Source organism: Gavialis gangeticus, unplaced genomic scaffold (assembly GCF_001723915.1).
Source record: "Gavialis gangeticus isolate Ggan-Ray unplaced genomic scaffold, GavGan_comp1, whole genome shotgun sequence".
Taxonomy (NCBI): domain Eukaryota; kingdom Metazoa; phylum Chordata; order Crocodylia; family Gavialidae; genus Gavialis; species Gavialis gangeticus.
In genome coordinates this window covers 55188476-55202638 of record NW_017729024.1, presented here as the reverse complement: position 1 = coordinate 55202638, position 14163 = coordinate 55188476, and the positions used below count along the sequence as shown (strand labels likewise).

General features: G+C 46.3%; 1 long non-coding RNA gene across 1 annotated transcript in view; it reads left to right on the top strand.

Annotated features, from left to right (window-relative positions):
• The window catches only part of LOC109297389, a 788954-nt gene extending 775724 nt beyond the window's left edge, over positions 1 to 13230 (top strand). The window contains exon 3 of the long non-coding RNA XR_002097301.1: positions 13187 to 13230. This is a non-coding gene — a long non-coding RNA (uncharacterized LOC109297389). The remainder of the gene's footprint in view (positions 1 to 13186) is intronic.
• Positions 13231 to 14163: the final 933 nt, after the last annotated feature.

The following is a 14163-nucleotide window of genomic DNA, read 5'->3' as shown; positions in this document are numbered from 1 at the left end:
GGTTGGTAGGGCTAACCAGACCTTGTCGTGCATCCACAGGTGCATCTCTAGCAGGGCCAAGGAGGTGATCCTCCCCCTCTACGCAACACTGATCAGGCCACAGCTGGAGTACCGTGTCCAGTTCTGTGCGCCCCACTTCAGGAGGGATGCGGACAACATTGAGAGGGTCCAGAGGAGGACCACTCACATGATCCGGGGACAACAGGGCAGGCCCTACAATGAGAGACTGCGGGACCTGAACCTGTTCAGCCTTCATGAGAGAAGGCTGAGGGGGGACCTGGTGACCGTCTGTAAACTCACGAGGTGGGGACCAGAAGGGTTTGGGAGAGACCTTGTTTCCCCGAGCGCCCCCTGGCATAACAAGGAGTAACGGCCACAAGTTGTTGGAGAGTAGGCTTAGATTAGACATCCGTAAGAACTACTTCATGGTCCGGGCGGCTAGGATCTGGAACCAACTTCCAAGGGAAGTGGTGCTGGCTCCTACCCTGGGGGTCTTTAAGAGGAGGCTTGATGCCTACCTAGCTGGGATCATTTGAGCCCAGTTTTTTTTCTCCTGCCCAGGCTGGGGGATGGACTTGAAGATCTACAAGGTCCCTTCTGACCCGACTTCTATGATTCTATGATTTTTCACATGACTTCAAGAGGTGAGGCTTTTAGTCATGCCAGATTGTAAGACTTATAACAGAGCTACAAGTTGGCAACACACTGAAATTTTTATTGTACTTCTAGCTCAGTGAGGTAGCTCCATTTTACAAATAAGGAGTTGTTCCTCGAGAGACTTATCCAGGATCACACAGGAAGTAAGCATTCAAGCCAGGCAGTAAAGCCAGGCCCTTTGCCAGGAAACTGCCAAGACTCAGGTGAAGCTTTCTCATGGAAGATGATTAAGAGGAAAACTCTCTAGTTGCCCTTCCTGGAGTTTTCAATAGCACATTCCACACAAAACACCTCACACTTCTTCCCCTAAAATATTATGGAAAGGGATGTGGACCAAGGAACCCATGGATATCCTGAGATTGCTAATGAGCTTCAGGCACCTGCCTGGATGACCAGTGGTTCTCCACTCTAAGGCAGTCCTCCAAAACTCACTCCTCCCCCTCTCTACATAGTTTCAGAGGAGCACCAAAGTGAAGAAACTCTCCACCATATAAGTGGCATCTTGGGGCCTGAGAAGAGGCCACCCGTGGGGCCACCTCAGTGGCTGTAGTCAGTAATGTGGGAGAAGGGAAGACTCTGACCTTCAGGGCTGTCCTTTACCTTTGAGGAATGTTGCATCCCAGCAACAGAGAAACACAGAAGTATCCATCCTTAAGAGAAGCACTTGAAGCACTAGGCAGTGTTGTGTAGTTTAGAACCCTAAAGGGAACAGCAGCCAGTTATAGTTGGACCAACTACTTCTTAGCCTTTCCAAAGCACACAGGTACTTGTATTGAGGGAGCTGCCACTTCCTTCTCCCATCAGAAGCCTTGAGATAGAGTGAACAGGTTGGGACCTAGGTATATGGCTTGACCAGCAATTGAGCCATGACACCACTGCAGACAGGTGATTGCTTGGGAGAGCAGCACTCCATCTTTCATCACTCAGGGCCCTTCTACACCTGATGAAGAGCCCTTGTACATGAGAGGAAATTGCCCCTTTTAGTGGTTTAATTGCCCTTTTTAATGATGTAATTGTGTGACAGTGTACACGTTCAGTGGCATATTACGATTACATTTCATAACAGCGTACACGTTCAGCGGCGTATTTTGATTTAAATGCCTTTTTTACATAGCAAACTAAAACAGATCCCATGTATTTCAGTTTGCTACATAACAAATCACAGTGATATTCCTCATGTGTACTGTACAAGGGCCCTAACCGGAGAAGGTGGTGGGGACGGTGCACAGGGCGCTGGAAGCCCAGGCATGCTCAGGGAAGCTCGGGTTTCGTGGGCTGCCAGTGTCCTGTGCACCATCCCTGTTGGATTCTCAGGCTGCCAACACACCCACCCACCCTCCTGCCACCTTCCCGGGGCAGCCAGCCTGTTCCTGGGTGGTCCCAGGCAGTGGGAAGGTGGCAGGGATGGTGCACGGGGTGCTGGAAGCCCGAGTTTCCCCGAGCATGCTCGGGTTTCCAGTGTCCTGTGCATTGTTGGATCTGGCAGGTGCTGCCTACGAGCTGGGGCTGTACCCGTGCAGCTAGCACCCCACCCAGACAGCCCCGGGGGACACTGTCACCGCAGAGAGAAGCACTGGTCCCGCCCCGTAGCTCAGGGGCTATGTGACCCAGTGGCAGCTTGTACGGGCAGGCTCTGCTGAGGGGGAAAAAAAAAAAGCAGTGAAGGGCCTGATCTTTTTTTTTTCTCCCGAAGACTGCCTGTGTCTTCCGTGGTGGGGGGGTGTGCGGCCCCTGAGCTGTGTGGCACCCTGGTGCTTCTCTCTGTGGCGGTGCCCCCAGGGCAGCACCCACCCGCTGGCACCCTGTCTGGGCAATCCTGGGGGGTGCTGCTACCGCGGAGGGAAGCACCAGGGTCCTGCACAACTCAGGGGCTGCACAGCCCACCAGCAGCTCTCCCCAGGCCCAGGCCGTCACTTCCATCATGGTAATGGAAGTCCCCAAATTGAAATGGTGGGTTTTTAATTGACACAATTAAAAACCCACTAATTAAAAACCCACCATTTCAATTTAGGGAGAACTAAACCCCCGGCACACGTACAAGCCGCCTCAGACAGTAGGCTAGCTAGCCCTTTTGCCAGCTCCAGTCTACTTTCATTTTTTTTTTAAACTTACTGCATGCACACGGCATCCTGTGTGCTGACTTGTAAAACCATTGCAAAACACAGGAAGAAAGGGAAAGGTGAAGTTATTTTGCTGAACTGTGGAGGAGGCTGAGCTATAAATCCTAAAAGACAATGAGAACTGACCTAACATGCCTGGGAGTTGACTCTCAATAACACAGCAACACTGTGTTCTTCCTATGTACTGCCCTCCGAAGTCTGCCATGTTAGGCAGAGCTGCTTTTTCAGATGAACTATTGAAAGTTAACCAGAAGCATGAGGCCCTGCTAGAAGAAAACAAATACCTCCGTGGTTAGACATAGCACAGGCCAAATTCCCTGCTGGTATAAAGTAACCTTGATTTGCTTTTTACACCAATTTTAAAACAACTCTGTTCTCTGGCAGTGGGCTTAATTTTTATTTACACTAGTGTAAGGGTGCAAAATCAGACCCCTGTTCAGCAAAGCGCAAGTCAGACTAGCCCCATACCATCATCCTCTCAGTGCTCTAATTAGAGGTAAGAGGAAAAGTTAGTAAATACTTTGGATGTGGGGGCTGTGTGTAGATTTTCAAAAAGTGTCAGTGATTCAAAAGCACAAGTTGTAATGACATAGGAAGATTCCCATGCTTGTTCTTTGTTCACATAATACTATACACCTAGAACATAAATGGGTTAGGAACAGAGTGGGTGTGAAGCCAAATAATGCCCCTGAAGTCAGACCATTTGAAGAACTGTCCCCTCTTACCCCCCAAAAAAGGTTAAATGGGATTTAGCTTCAGTTGCGATCCTGCCTTACTCCATGTTTTACATTGTATACTTGTTTACCTGAGATCATGCACAAAGGGAGGCAATGCATTAAAGACAATGAGCATCTTTGCAAATTAGGCCACTTCTTGTAATATGGAAGTGGGAAGCTAGATACAAGTCAGGCTAATCTAGATGTCCTTGGCAGAGAATGTTTTAGGGCCTTGTCAAGAACACGGGGAAATAGTGGGGATCAGGTGTGAGGAAGCAGACTGTCATGGCACCTAACCTGCCCTTGATTTCTGCAAAGACTAGGTTCTGAAGGGTGACATGCTATTGTTCTTCTTACAATGGCGGAAGTGATATTCATTGGTTTCACTAGCTGCTTAGGGCTAGGGACAGACATTACATGTCAACCAGTTTAAGTGATCAGAAACTGGTTTAAACCTGTAACAGAACAGATGTTCAGTGCACATAAACCAGTTTGAAAATGGCTGAAACCAGTTTGAAATAAACATGGTTGAATGTAGTATCAGACTGATCTGAGTCAAACTGGTTTATGCAATGTCTGTCCCAGACCCCTTGCTGGTTTAAGACAAATAAGATGCTCTCTGGCTCCCTGCTCCACAGCAGAGCTGGCACCTCCCCTCTGCTCCCTATTGCAGATCCAGAAGAGACTACAGGCATCTGCCTGGCTTCTGCTCCCCCCCCCCAAGCAGAGATTCCACTATTCCCGCTGCCTTACGCAGACCTCTCAGCATTAGCTAGCAGACCACATGCTGGCTACAGTCAGAGATGTGGCAGACAGGACAAAGGCAGAATCACCTGGTGATGTAATGTCCCTCTGTTGTTTTCTTAATGGGGCAATAAACACTGAGTTATCAATTCCCACTGGGCTGCTCAGAACGGGGGAACCCCTCCCTAACCAGTGCATCCTGCCAGGGCCTGGTCACACACCCCTTTAGCTCAGTATTGTGCAAGGGAAGGGAGGGCTTCTCTAGCACCCCCTGGCTTCTAGCCTGAGCCACTGCAGGCATGTGACTGAATTTTTTCAGTCCAGAGGGGATGTCTGTGCAGTTACAAACAGGTTTAGCCCATCCAGGTTAGACTAGACTGCAAAGATTGAATCAATTCAAACTCAGGCTTTTGAATGTCTGTCCTTAGCCTACTTGTTCATTCTTTCCTACATGATCAACAGTTCTTTAAGCTCAGGCCCAGGCCCAGTATCATCAGGAACTTAGACTGTCTGACACACATTCCAAGGCTATCTATTTGACAAAATGATACAGCCCAGAAAAATCTTTCAGGACCCAGAAGCTTGAACTTTTCCAGGGGATGACCAGGGCATTCATTCAGCAGAGAACAGTATTGGTGCTTAACATTAAGCATTTGCTTAAGCTCATGAAGTTAACTGCTTGTTTAGATGATCTGCTGAATGGGGTCCTCAGTCTCAGTCTGCTTTAATTCTCCTATTGTCTTGCCAGGCATTCTAGGAAAGGAGGCACCAAGAAGCTTTAATAATGAATAGTCACTTATTTCTACCTTTGCTAAATTCATGAGATTGAAGAAAAACAATACCTCCTACTGGGATTTATTTTTTTTGCCTGAAGATCTCTGAAAGGTCTTTGATAGCTACTTCTTTCTCCTCTCCATATATAGCTTTGAGGCATCCCATTATTTTCAAAAACCTACCTATCAAAGAAAATAACTTTGTATCATTGTTTACAAAATGAGACAAGCTCTTACCTTGCAAGAACAATTGAGATTCCAGTTTAGAAAAATCTTCTTTGCTGCAGCCTTATTTTAATACAGTAGTTAACATAGTTTCTGCTGACTTGCAAATGTTAGAAGCTAAAAATACTTTATGTTCTTATCCTACTGCAGAATTTCAATATGCAAAAATATGTAGTTGCTGTCATCTTTGAAAACAGAAAATATCTAACATCAATGGCCATAGACTCAAAAGAGCAATGTGCAAACATGCATGCAACTCTGTTCCGACTTAACCATGCCGTGTGGGGCAAATTGGGTATGTGCACGTACACGTAGTTAAATGGGTATCTAACTGGTCCCTTGCACACAAACATCAAATTTACATATACATTTAATTACATGGACAAGCAGAGGCATAACAATCAGTTTTTGTGCCCTGGACAGTGGCAGCAACCAAGCCTCTGATCGTGGCAACAAGGCCAACAGCAGTGGCCGATCTTGCACCCCCTCTAAGTCAAGGCCTGGGCCTGGTGCCCTGCTTACCCACCCCCTAGTTACACTACTGTGTGCAAGCGTATTAGTCACACTATCATTTGAAAACTTGGGTTCTGCCTTCTTGAAAATGAGCTACTATAGAAAACAAATATTATGATTATACTTGTATTGCTTGTCTTAAGAATGCCATTGGTTTGAGAAACGGAATGTGAGATTTGCCAAAACATCCTGCATCCAACAGTATGTGCTGCCAAGGCAAAGGGAAAACTTCTATAGAGCATTTAAGAGTGCAGAGAGGAGGCAATTCTTCCTGAGGCCCAGTTAAGAGCAGGCTTATGAAAACTCTTCCTCTCTCTCAGTACAGGAAAGAATATACTGGTTGCCACTGACTCAGGTTCTTTTGAATACTCAACATTTCTTTCTATAAAGCTTCTTTTCTAGATGCCACTGCCAATAACCTCCAGGTTTTGCCACTTGCTGTGCAGAAACTGGAAGTTTTTAGTTTGGCTTCTTGGTCTGAAGAAGGCTCTTTGGCTGGAGAGAAATCAATGATAGTGCTGGGCTAGCTTTTGTTTGTTTCTGGCCTGGTGATGGAAGGGGCAGGAGGGGCTGGGAGCAGAGCAGCTGCTGAACTAGTTTTTTGTGTGACTGTATTTTTAACATCTGTCAAAAGCACCTGGTAGACAAACATGCCTCTTTAATGGATAATAAAACATACGTTATTGCTTCTCTTAGAGAAAAAGAGTCTTCTCCATATGAACTTACTCTAGAAGATGTTGTAAGAAACAAACATCTAAACACAAAAAAACCAAAGAGACCAAGAAGAAAATATGAAATGAATTGAGCCACCCAAGCCAAACAATTTCTTCCATAGCTGGGCAGACTAATTGAGGAAGGTTAACAGCGCTGAACGGCACTTGCTGAGTTAATTTTCAGTGAGATTAGACCACCAAGGTGGGATCTGGATCCAAATCTGGAGTTGCTGAGAACTGGGAGGTCATGATTCTGCGAGAGGGGCCAGAGTATGAGAAATACAGATACTGATCTGGGTAATACCTAGTTCTTCTCCATTTCTGAGTTTCCCCAGAGTTCAGAGGATTTTGGTCCATCTCTCACTTGACACTGCACAGACAAATTATTTCAATGAAGGCAACAGATCCATTTCATTTAACTAACTTCCCATTGATAACTGTTACTGTGCCAATGGGTGCATTGCTAGGACCTGAGGGGAATGTCAAAGAAACATTAACCAATGTCAAGGTGGATTATATTTCCTGATGTATTATTAAAAAGGTTGAAACCCCCTGTTATACGTGTACTCCAGGGGCAGGGAGGAAGGCAAGCGGCTGGACGTGGAGTGTGGGGTGGAGGGGGTGGCAAGTGGCCGGACGCAGAACCAGGAGTGGGGGGTGGCAAGCAGCCAGACGTGGAGCAGGGACATGGCGAGTGGCAGGGCGGCAGCAGCACATCATCTGTACAGCTTTGCTCTCGCCCCACCCTGGCCCCTGTCCATCCCCACCTGCCCTGCATACCACTGGGACCTTTTAAAGTACCCTCAGGGGTACATGTACCCCTAGTTGACAACCCCTGTATTATAATAACCCCAAAAAAACCTATTCCAGAGCAGCTAATAGTTTGATCACATCCCACTTCCTATGTTTTTACTTTGGGGGTTTTCTTTGCCCTTTTTTTCTAATTCACCTCAGTTTAACATGTCAAAATCCATCTGGAAAATCCACCTCCCACAGTACCTTCCTCCCCCAGTGATCATTTTGAATTCCTCAGATAACTTAATCAAGCTGAGAAGAAACTTTGATGAGCTGATGCCTGGCACAAGGTACTCCCTAGCTCACGGGGCATGAGTTCTCCAGGCAAGCAAGAAATGCTTTAACCCAAAAAGGCTAAAAGCATAGGACTCTTGAGATCTGAGATTTTCAGAAGGCTTTCATTCCTCTCTCACAAAGATCTTGATCAAAGTAGGTGCCTTTTACATGCCCTGCCACAGATGTGTGTGCAACAGCAAGCCTTCCACTAATGATAGCTCAGCACAGCAGATTGCCTCCCAGACATAGGTTCTTCCCGGTTTAGGCGTCAAATGTCTTCATGCTTTCTAAGAAATAGAGAAATTACCTGGGGTTAGTGAGGACCTCCACTCACACCAAGCTAATAAGTCAGAGCTAGGAGGATACTCAGTGGAAGTGACTGTTGATTTAATACTAGAAGCCACAGGATTTCCCTCTCCTAAGCCCAGCACTGCTCTGGCCACTAGCCAGCTGCATCTTTGGAGGTGGTGTGGAAGGGAATTCTGGCTCTTTCTTCCTCACTGCTCTGCCCACCCCACAAGTAGCAAATGCTGAGCAGTGCCATCTCTGATTATTTTTATAACTGGTAAGGAAACCCTGCACTGTTTAATAACACCAATTCTGCCACCTAGTGACAAAGCAAGATGAACCTGGTGTCTCTAAAAAAGAGGAGGAACCTGACTCACACTGTTAAGCTTCAGCTTTAAAACCTCCTGAGACTTGGTGGAGGGGGCTACAACAGCAGTGGCAGTTCCCAGAAGCCTTCAGCTTTCCTAGGATTGAGGCAGGCAGGTCACGTCTATTGGCACCAGCTGTAAAAGGGTGCAGTGTTGGCTGGCCTCTGTCTGCTAGGCAGCTCAGGGTGAGGGCTTACTCCAGGCCCAGACCCATGCTTCATCCTGCAGGAGGGCTTCTTAGTGCTGCTGCGGTGGCTTCCACATACCTTGTGTTCAGTGTGTTCCAGCCCCTGGCTTCTACCTGCCCCCTGCACTGGAGCACAAGACTGAAAAGGCAAAGTGATGCTTACATGCTCTCTTGAGTCCTCTGCATCCCTGAAGCAGCAACTAGAATCTGGCTTGAAATCCCAGGCAGAATGGTTAGTCAGGCAGCTCCTCCTATGCACAGATAATGCATATGTGAGTCCTTCAAGCGCCCACTCAACACAGAGCTCCAACAAATTGCTATCCAGACAAACTGCCAGCAGTTTGAGGGCTCTGTCTCCTAGGCCTGGTCAGCCCTGCATGAGTCAATGCAATTTATTAAAGGGCTGATGGAGTCATCCAGGCTGAGCAGTACATGAAAAGGACATCATCTGCATTCAAGGAAAATTTATGCTTTTCTCTCTGCTCAGGATCCCATGAATGCATTTGTATTGTGTCTTGCACTAGCTGCAAAGGATTCCATGGGGAAAGAAAACAGCAAGGTGGAAAGGGCACAGCCGAGCCTGCTGTGACTAAGGAAATGGCAAAAAGCACGGTATTTGGAGATGTGTTTCCAGAACCAAAGTGCTTGGGTTAAAACAACTTGTTTCTACAAACCTGTTTTGGAAGCCTTCCAAGCATTTGACTGACTGTGTGGACTCATCCCAACCTGCTAATTTTCATTTCTCTCTTCATTTGCAGCTCAACTCACCCACCTTTGCAGAGTGGATTGTCAAAGATACCTCTCCCTAGAGCTAGCAAGACAGATCTGCTTCCTGACTCAGCACTGCAGAAGCCTAATCTTCACCAGAAGATGAAGAAATCTGCATTGCTTACAGGCCTGCTTTACTAATTAATAAACTCTACTAATTAATGCTTTACTAATTAATCTGCTTTACTAATTAATCATTAACAACTTGACAGTGGCAGAGCCAGAAATTGAACTCAGGCCTGCTGGAGCTCCAATGTCTTTAACTATCAGAAAATCCTTTTTTCTTAAGCAAACAAGTATTGACTTACATGTTTAGTAAAGCCCTTACAGAAGCAGCAGTTGGAAAGAGAGCTGCAGGGCTTATGTTTAACCAGAGGCAATGGCCTTTTCCTAATCTTGCATATGCTGGCATAAATCAGAACTAACTCCATCAAAGTCATTGGAATTAGACCACTGTAGGAAGAGAATGTCTTCACAAAGTAAAGTTTTGAGCGGTTATTAGGGCCGGTTCAAGAAAGCATCTCCATTCAGGAAAGCACTGAAGCATGTGCTTATGTCCCATTGACTTCATCCTAGACCTGAGAAATTTTGTCTGAGAGAAGCTATGCAGAAACTGGTGCATTCCAATGAAAAGTTTTCTTAAATCCATGGACATTCTGTCTCCTGAGCTGAGATCCCAGAGCTTCACCTACCACAATTTTCAACAGCTGGCCGAAACAAACAGGGGAGTAAGACAAAGGGCATTTGCCCTTGATGCTGAAGAGAGATTTTTTTGTCACATGCAATTATTCCTCCCATTCTCACAATGCATTCTCAGTTTCTGACCACATACTCACCACTTGGAATCCCAGATACCTGGGATTCCCACAAGGATGCTATTATGGATACATAAATTGGTCCAAAAGCCAAACAGCCTTGTTTCTTTTTCCACTAAAATAAATATTGTCATGCAAAACAGAAATGCTGCATTCTTGGTGATTAAAGCATATATCAGAAAAAAATAAATACATCAAGGAGCTGCAAGGGGAGAGAGATGCCAGATTCTGGTTCCACAATAAACATGTTATATCCTCCAGTTCCATCTGCTTTCTCAGCCTGTCTTGTTTTGTGAGTTGAAAAGGAAATAATACCACTCCTAACCAAAAGCCTTGATTGCTACAGAGAACAGAAAGTGGAATCTTTGGTGAAGTCTGCATTGCTGTGATTCTCAACGAGGGTGTCACTGCACTCTGGATTGACATGAGATCCTTTTATGGGTGATGCAGGGTGCCAGGCAATGTTAGCACTGTTAGATGTACAGACATGATTTACAAGATAAACGCAGCAATTTCAAAAAGGAATCCATAGTATCGAATACATTCTCACCTGTTGTGGTCTTTCTGAGTTCTTAGCAACAGAAGAATTGCTGTATTATTTATTAATCAAAAACCAAGTGAAAGCTAAGAGCTTTTGGGGAGGGTGGGGGTCCAATCTGAGACCCCAAAGTGGGCACTTTCTGAAAACTGGAAGCCAAACAATGAGGCCTCTAAAAATCACAGTTGTTTTTGTTCACAGAAGGTATAAATACTACCATTGACTATCACTGACAGAATGACAAGCATTGCCAGTTTTATCAGGGCCCCCCATATGCATCCTTTAGGCATAGCGTTGGGCTCAGGTTCCCTGCCAGGAAGGAGTACAGAAATATGTCAGACAATCAGGGTTGGAAGTAGAGCTAATAAAAAAAAAATTCAAATTTTGATTTTGTTTTTTGGTACAAGAGAACAGTTGCATGGAAAACAGGTCCCTTTCTACAGACTGTTTCTAGCAAACATCAGAAAAACTTATTCAACACAGTATCTCATGTTATGAACAGGTTGGGAACATACGACCTTCGCTTTTTGCTCCTTTTGAGGAACGCTTACAGCAAGGTGAGCTCTTTCACTCCCATTCAAGAACAGAAACTAAGAAAGTTTCCTCGCACTCCTTTTCTGGGATGTGGACAACTGTTTTTCTTGCCTCTCCTCTCCCGATAGGGTATCCCCTCACAGGGTGGCATTTAACATCTGCCTGATGACCTCCATGGGACTAGGCAAGGTACTGCCTGGTTATAATGGAAGCTTACGCCTGCCTAGAAGGCAAGGTCCAGCAAAGATGGGCTGTGTAGAGGGAGACCTCTTCCTCCCAAGTCCATGGCGCATCTGTAAAACCACCGTAAAAAGCTACTCAATGGATGCTCTACTGTAACATAATGAAGGCCCCGGACATCTCTCTAAAGAAGGATTATCCTTTCCCTTGGCCTCCTATAGCCTGGTCCCATCTGCTATATAGAGCTGGATAAGTCCCACATATTTCAGCTCCTGCTTGGAGCAGAAGAACTAAACTGGGGGATTAAAAAAGGGTGTGACTTTTACACAGGGGTGTACATTTACCCCTGTGAGACGTTACCAACTGAACTCTAGTTGTCAACACTAGATTTCCCAAAGAATCTCCTGATACAGACAAGGAACAAAAGTTTTTTCTGACAACACTGAAGCACTATAGGACTTTCACATCATTGTTAGCTTTCTCTCACTGTCACCAAGTTCACTATGAAGGGAGATGGTCAGGAATCTTTTGACCGTAACATCTTTCAGTGGAAAACACCAGTGCACCAAAACGAAAACTTTTCATGGGAATGCACCAGTTTCTGCATAGCTTCTCTCGAACAAGATTTCTCAGGTCTAGGATGAAATTCTGTGCAATCCCAGAGAGTCCCCACCCTAGTGCAACCAGTTGTTTGTATGGCTGCAGTGTCCCACTGGACTATAAGAGACATAGATCTATCTATCTATCTATAGATAGATATAGATATAGATAGATATAGATATACACACAGCATCTGATGAAGTGAGCTTCAGCTCAAAAAAGCTTTGCTATATACAGATAAATATACACATATATGGACATACATACATATATATGTACATATGTATGTATGTATGTACGTATATATGTACATATACATATATGGACTAGGGTAGACATATACATATGCATGTCTACTTTGGTTAGTCTATAAGGTTCAAATCTACCCTGCCTTCTACTGTAAGAGAATGTCAGGGCAGAGCCTTCCAGTCAGGCCTGCCACATCCCTTGCAAGGCCCCTGACTAGGAGGCTACTGACAACCCTAGAAACTCTCATATGTTTTCTCAGAAGAAACTTGAATGGTTTTAGATCAGGACTGCTTCTGTGAGCAGTCTTACAGGATGAGAAGAACATTTTCTACCCATTTGCATTGATAAGCCAGTTCCATTGCTTGAAGTCCGAAGTCCAACCTGTGTAGTGTTTGAATAATGAGTGTGGCTTCTCCTCTACCTCCAGGACAGCTGTCTTAAGCACACTGCACGCTCATTTCCTTAACATTGCTCCAGTTACCTTGAATGCCAGACATGCAAAAACATAGAAAAGGCAATAGAGATCAGGAGTCAGAGAGGAGAGGTTTGACCAGGTCTTTCTGAACTGTGCATGAGAGCTCTGGGTAATCTCATACAGCAGAGCTGTCCTACTTCAGAGTGGCCAGAAACCGCACGCTGGATGGACCTCCATGCACGGGACTCCATGCCACTGGCACAACATGCCGTGTGGGCATATCCCCACTGCACTAGGTCTTGCAAACACTCCACCACAGCACAGGGTCTGTGCCTACGGTCAGGGCAGGAAGCTCAAGACAGAGGAGGGAGGAGGAGCCTGAAGATCCTAGTGGAGGCAACAGCAGCTAGAGTGATGGGGGAGTGGCACCTAGGTGGAAGCTGGCAGGCAGGGGCGATGCATAGGGGGTGCATGCAGGTGCATGTGCACCCCCTGAGTGTGGTGGTGTACCCCCTGCAAAAAGGTGCCACTGACATTGTTGGCGGCGCCTGCAGGCAATCACTGCTCGCCACCCTGCCGCCAACACTGCTGGCGGCGTCTGTGGGTGATCCACGATTGCACTGGCCACTGCTGATGCTGCTGGCAATGTCTGCGGGTGGTCACCAACCCCTGGTCAACGCTCACCACCCCACTACCCCCCTGCTGACCCCAGCACAGCCGTGCCCCCCAGCTGTTGGGGGCACGCACCATTCATGCCTGCAGGCCACAAATTAACTCCTTGTGGCTTGCAAATGGGACAGCCCTGACATACTTGCTAGCACCACAGCTGAAAGGGACTTGGGAGTCATGATTGACCACAAGATGAATAAGAGCCACCAATATGATGTTGCAGTTGGTAAAGCGAGCAGAATTCTGGCTTGCATCCATAGATACTTCTCAAGCAAATCCCAGGATGTCATTCTCCCTTTGTACTCGGCCTTGGTGAGGCCGCAGCTAGAGTACTGCATCCAATTCTGGGCTCCACAATTTTAAAAGGATGTGGAGAAGCTTGAAAGAGTCCAGAGGAGAGCCACACGCATTATCAGAGGGCAGGAGAACAGGCCTTATGATGAGAGACTGAGAGCCATGGGGCTCTTCAGCCTGGAAAAGTGCAGCCTCAGGGAGGACCTGCTGGCTGCCTATTAGTATATAAGGGGTGTGCATCAGGATCTGGGGGAACACCTGTTCACCAGAGCTCCCCAAGGGATGACAAGGTCAAATGGTCACAAACTCCTCCAAGACCATTTCAGGCTGGACATATGGAAGAACTTCTTTTCTGTCTGAGCCCACAAGGCCTAGAACAGACTGCTGCCAGAGGTGGTGCAAGCACATACTCTGGACTCCTTTAAGAGACATTTGGACATTTATCTTGCTGGGATCCTTTGACCCCAGCTGACTTCCTGCCCCTGGGGCGGGGGGCTGGACTCGATGATCTTCCGAGGTCCTTTCCAGCCCTAATGTCTATGAAATCTACTGCATGGAAGGCAGCTGGGCTTTCCAGTTTCCAAACATTATATAAGATAGACAGATAGATAGATATCTCTATCTATCTATCTATCTATCTATCTATCTATCTATGTAAGAGAGTCCACATTCTTGTACAGCTGTAGCACTTGATTGAGCTTTTTCAGGAGTCAGATGGAAGGAGCA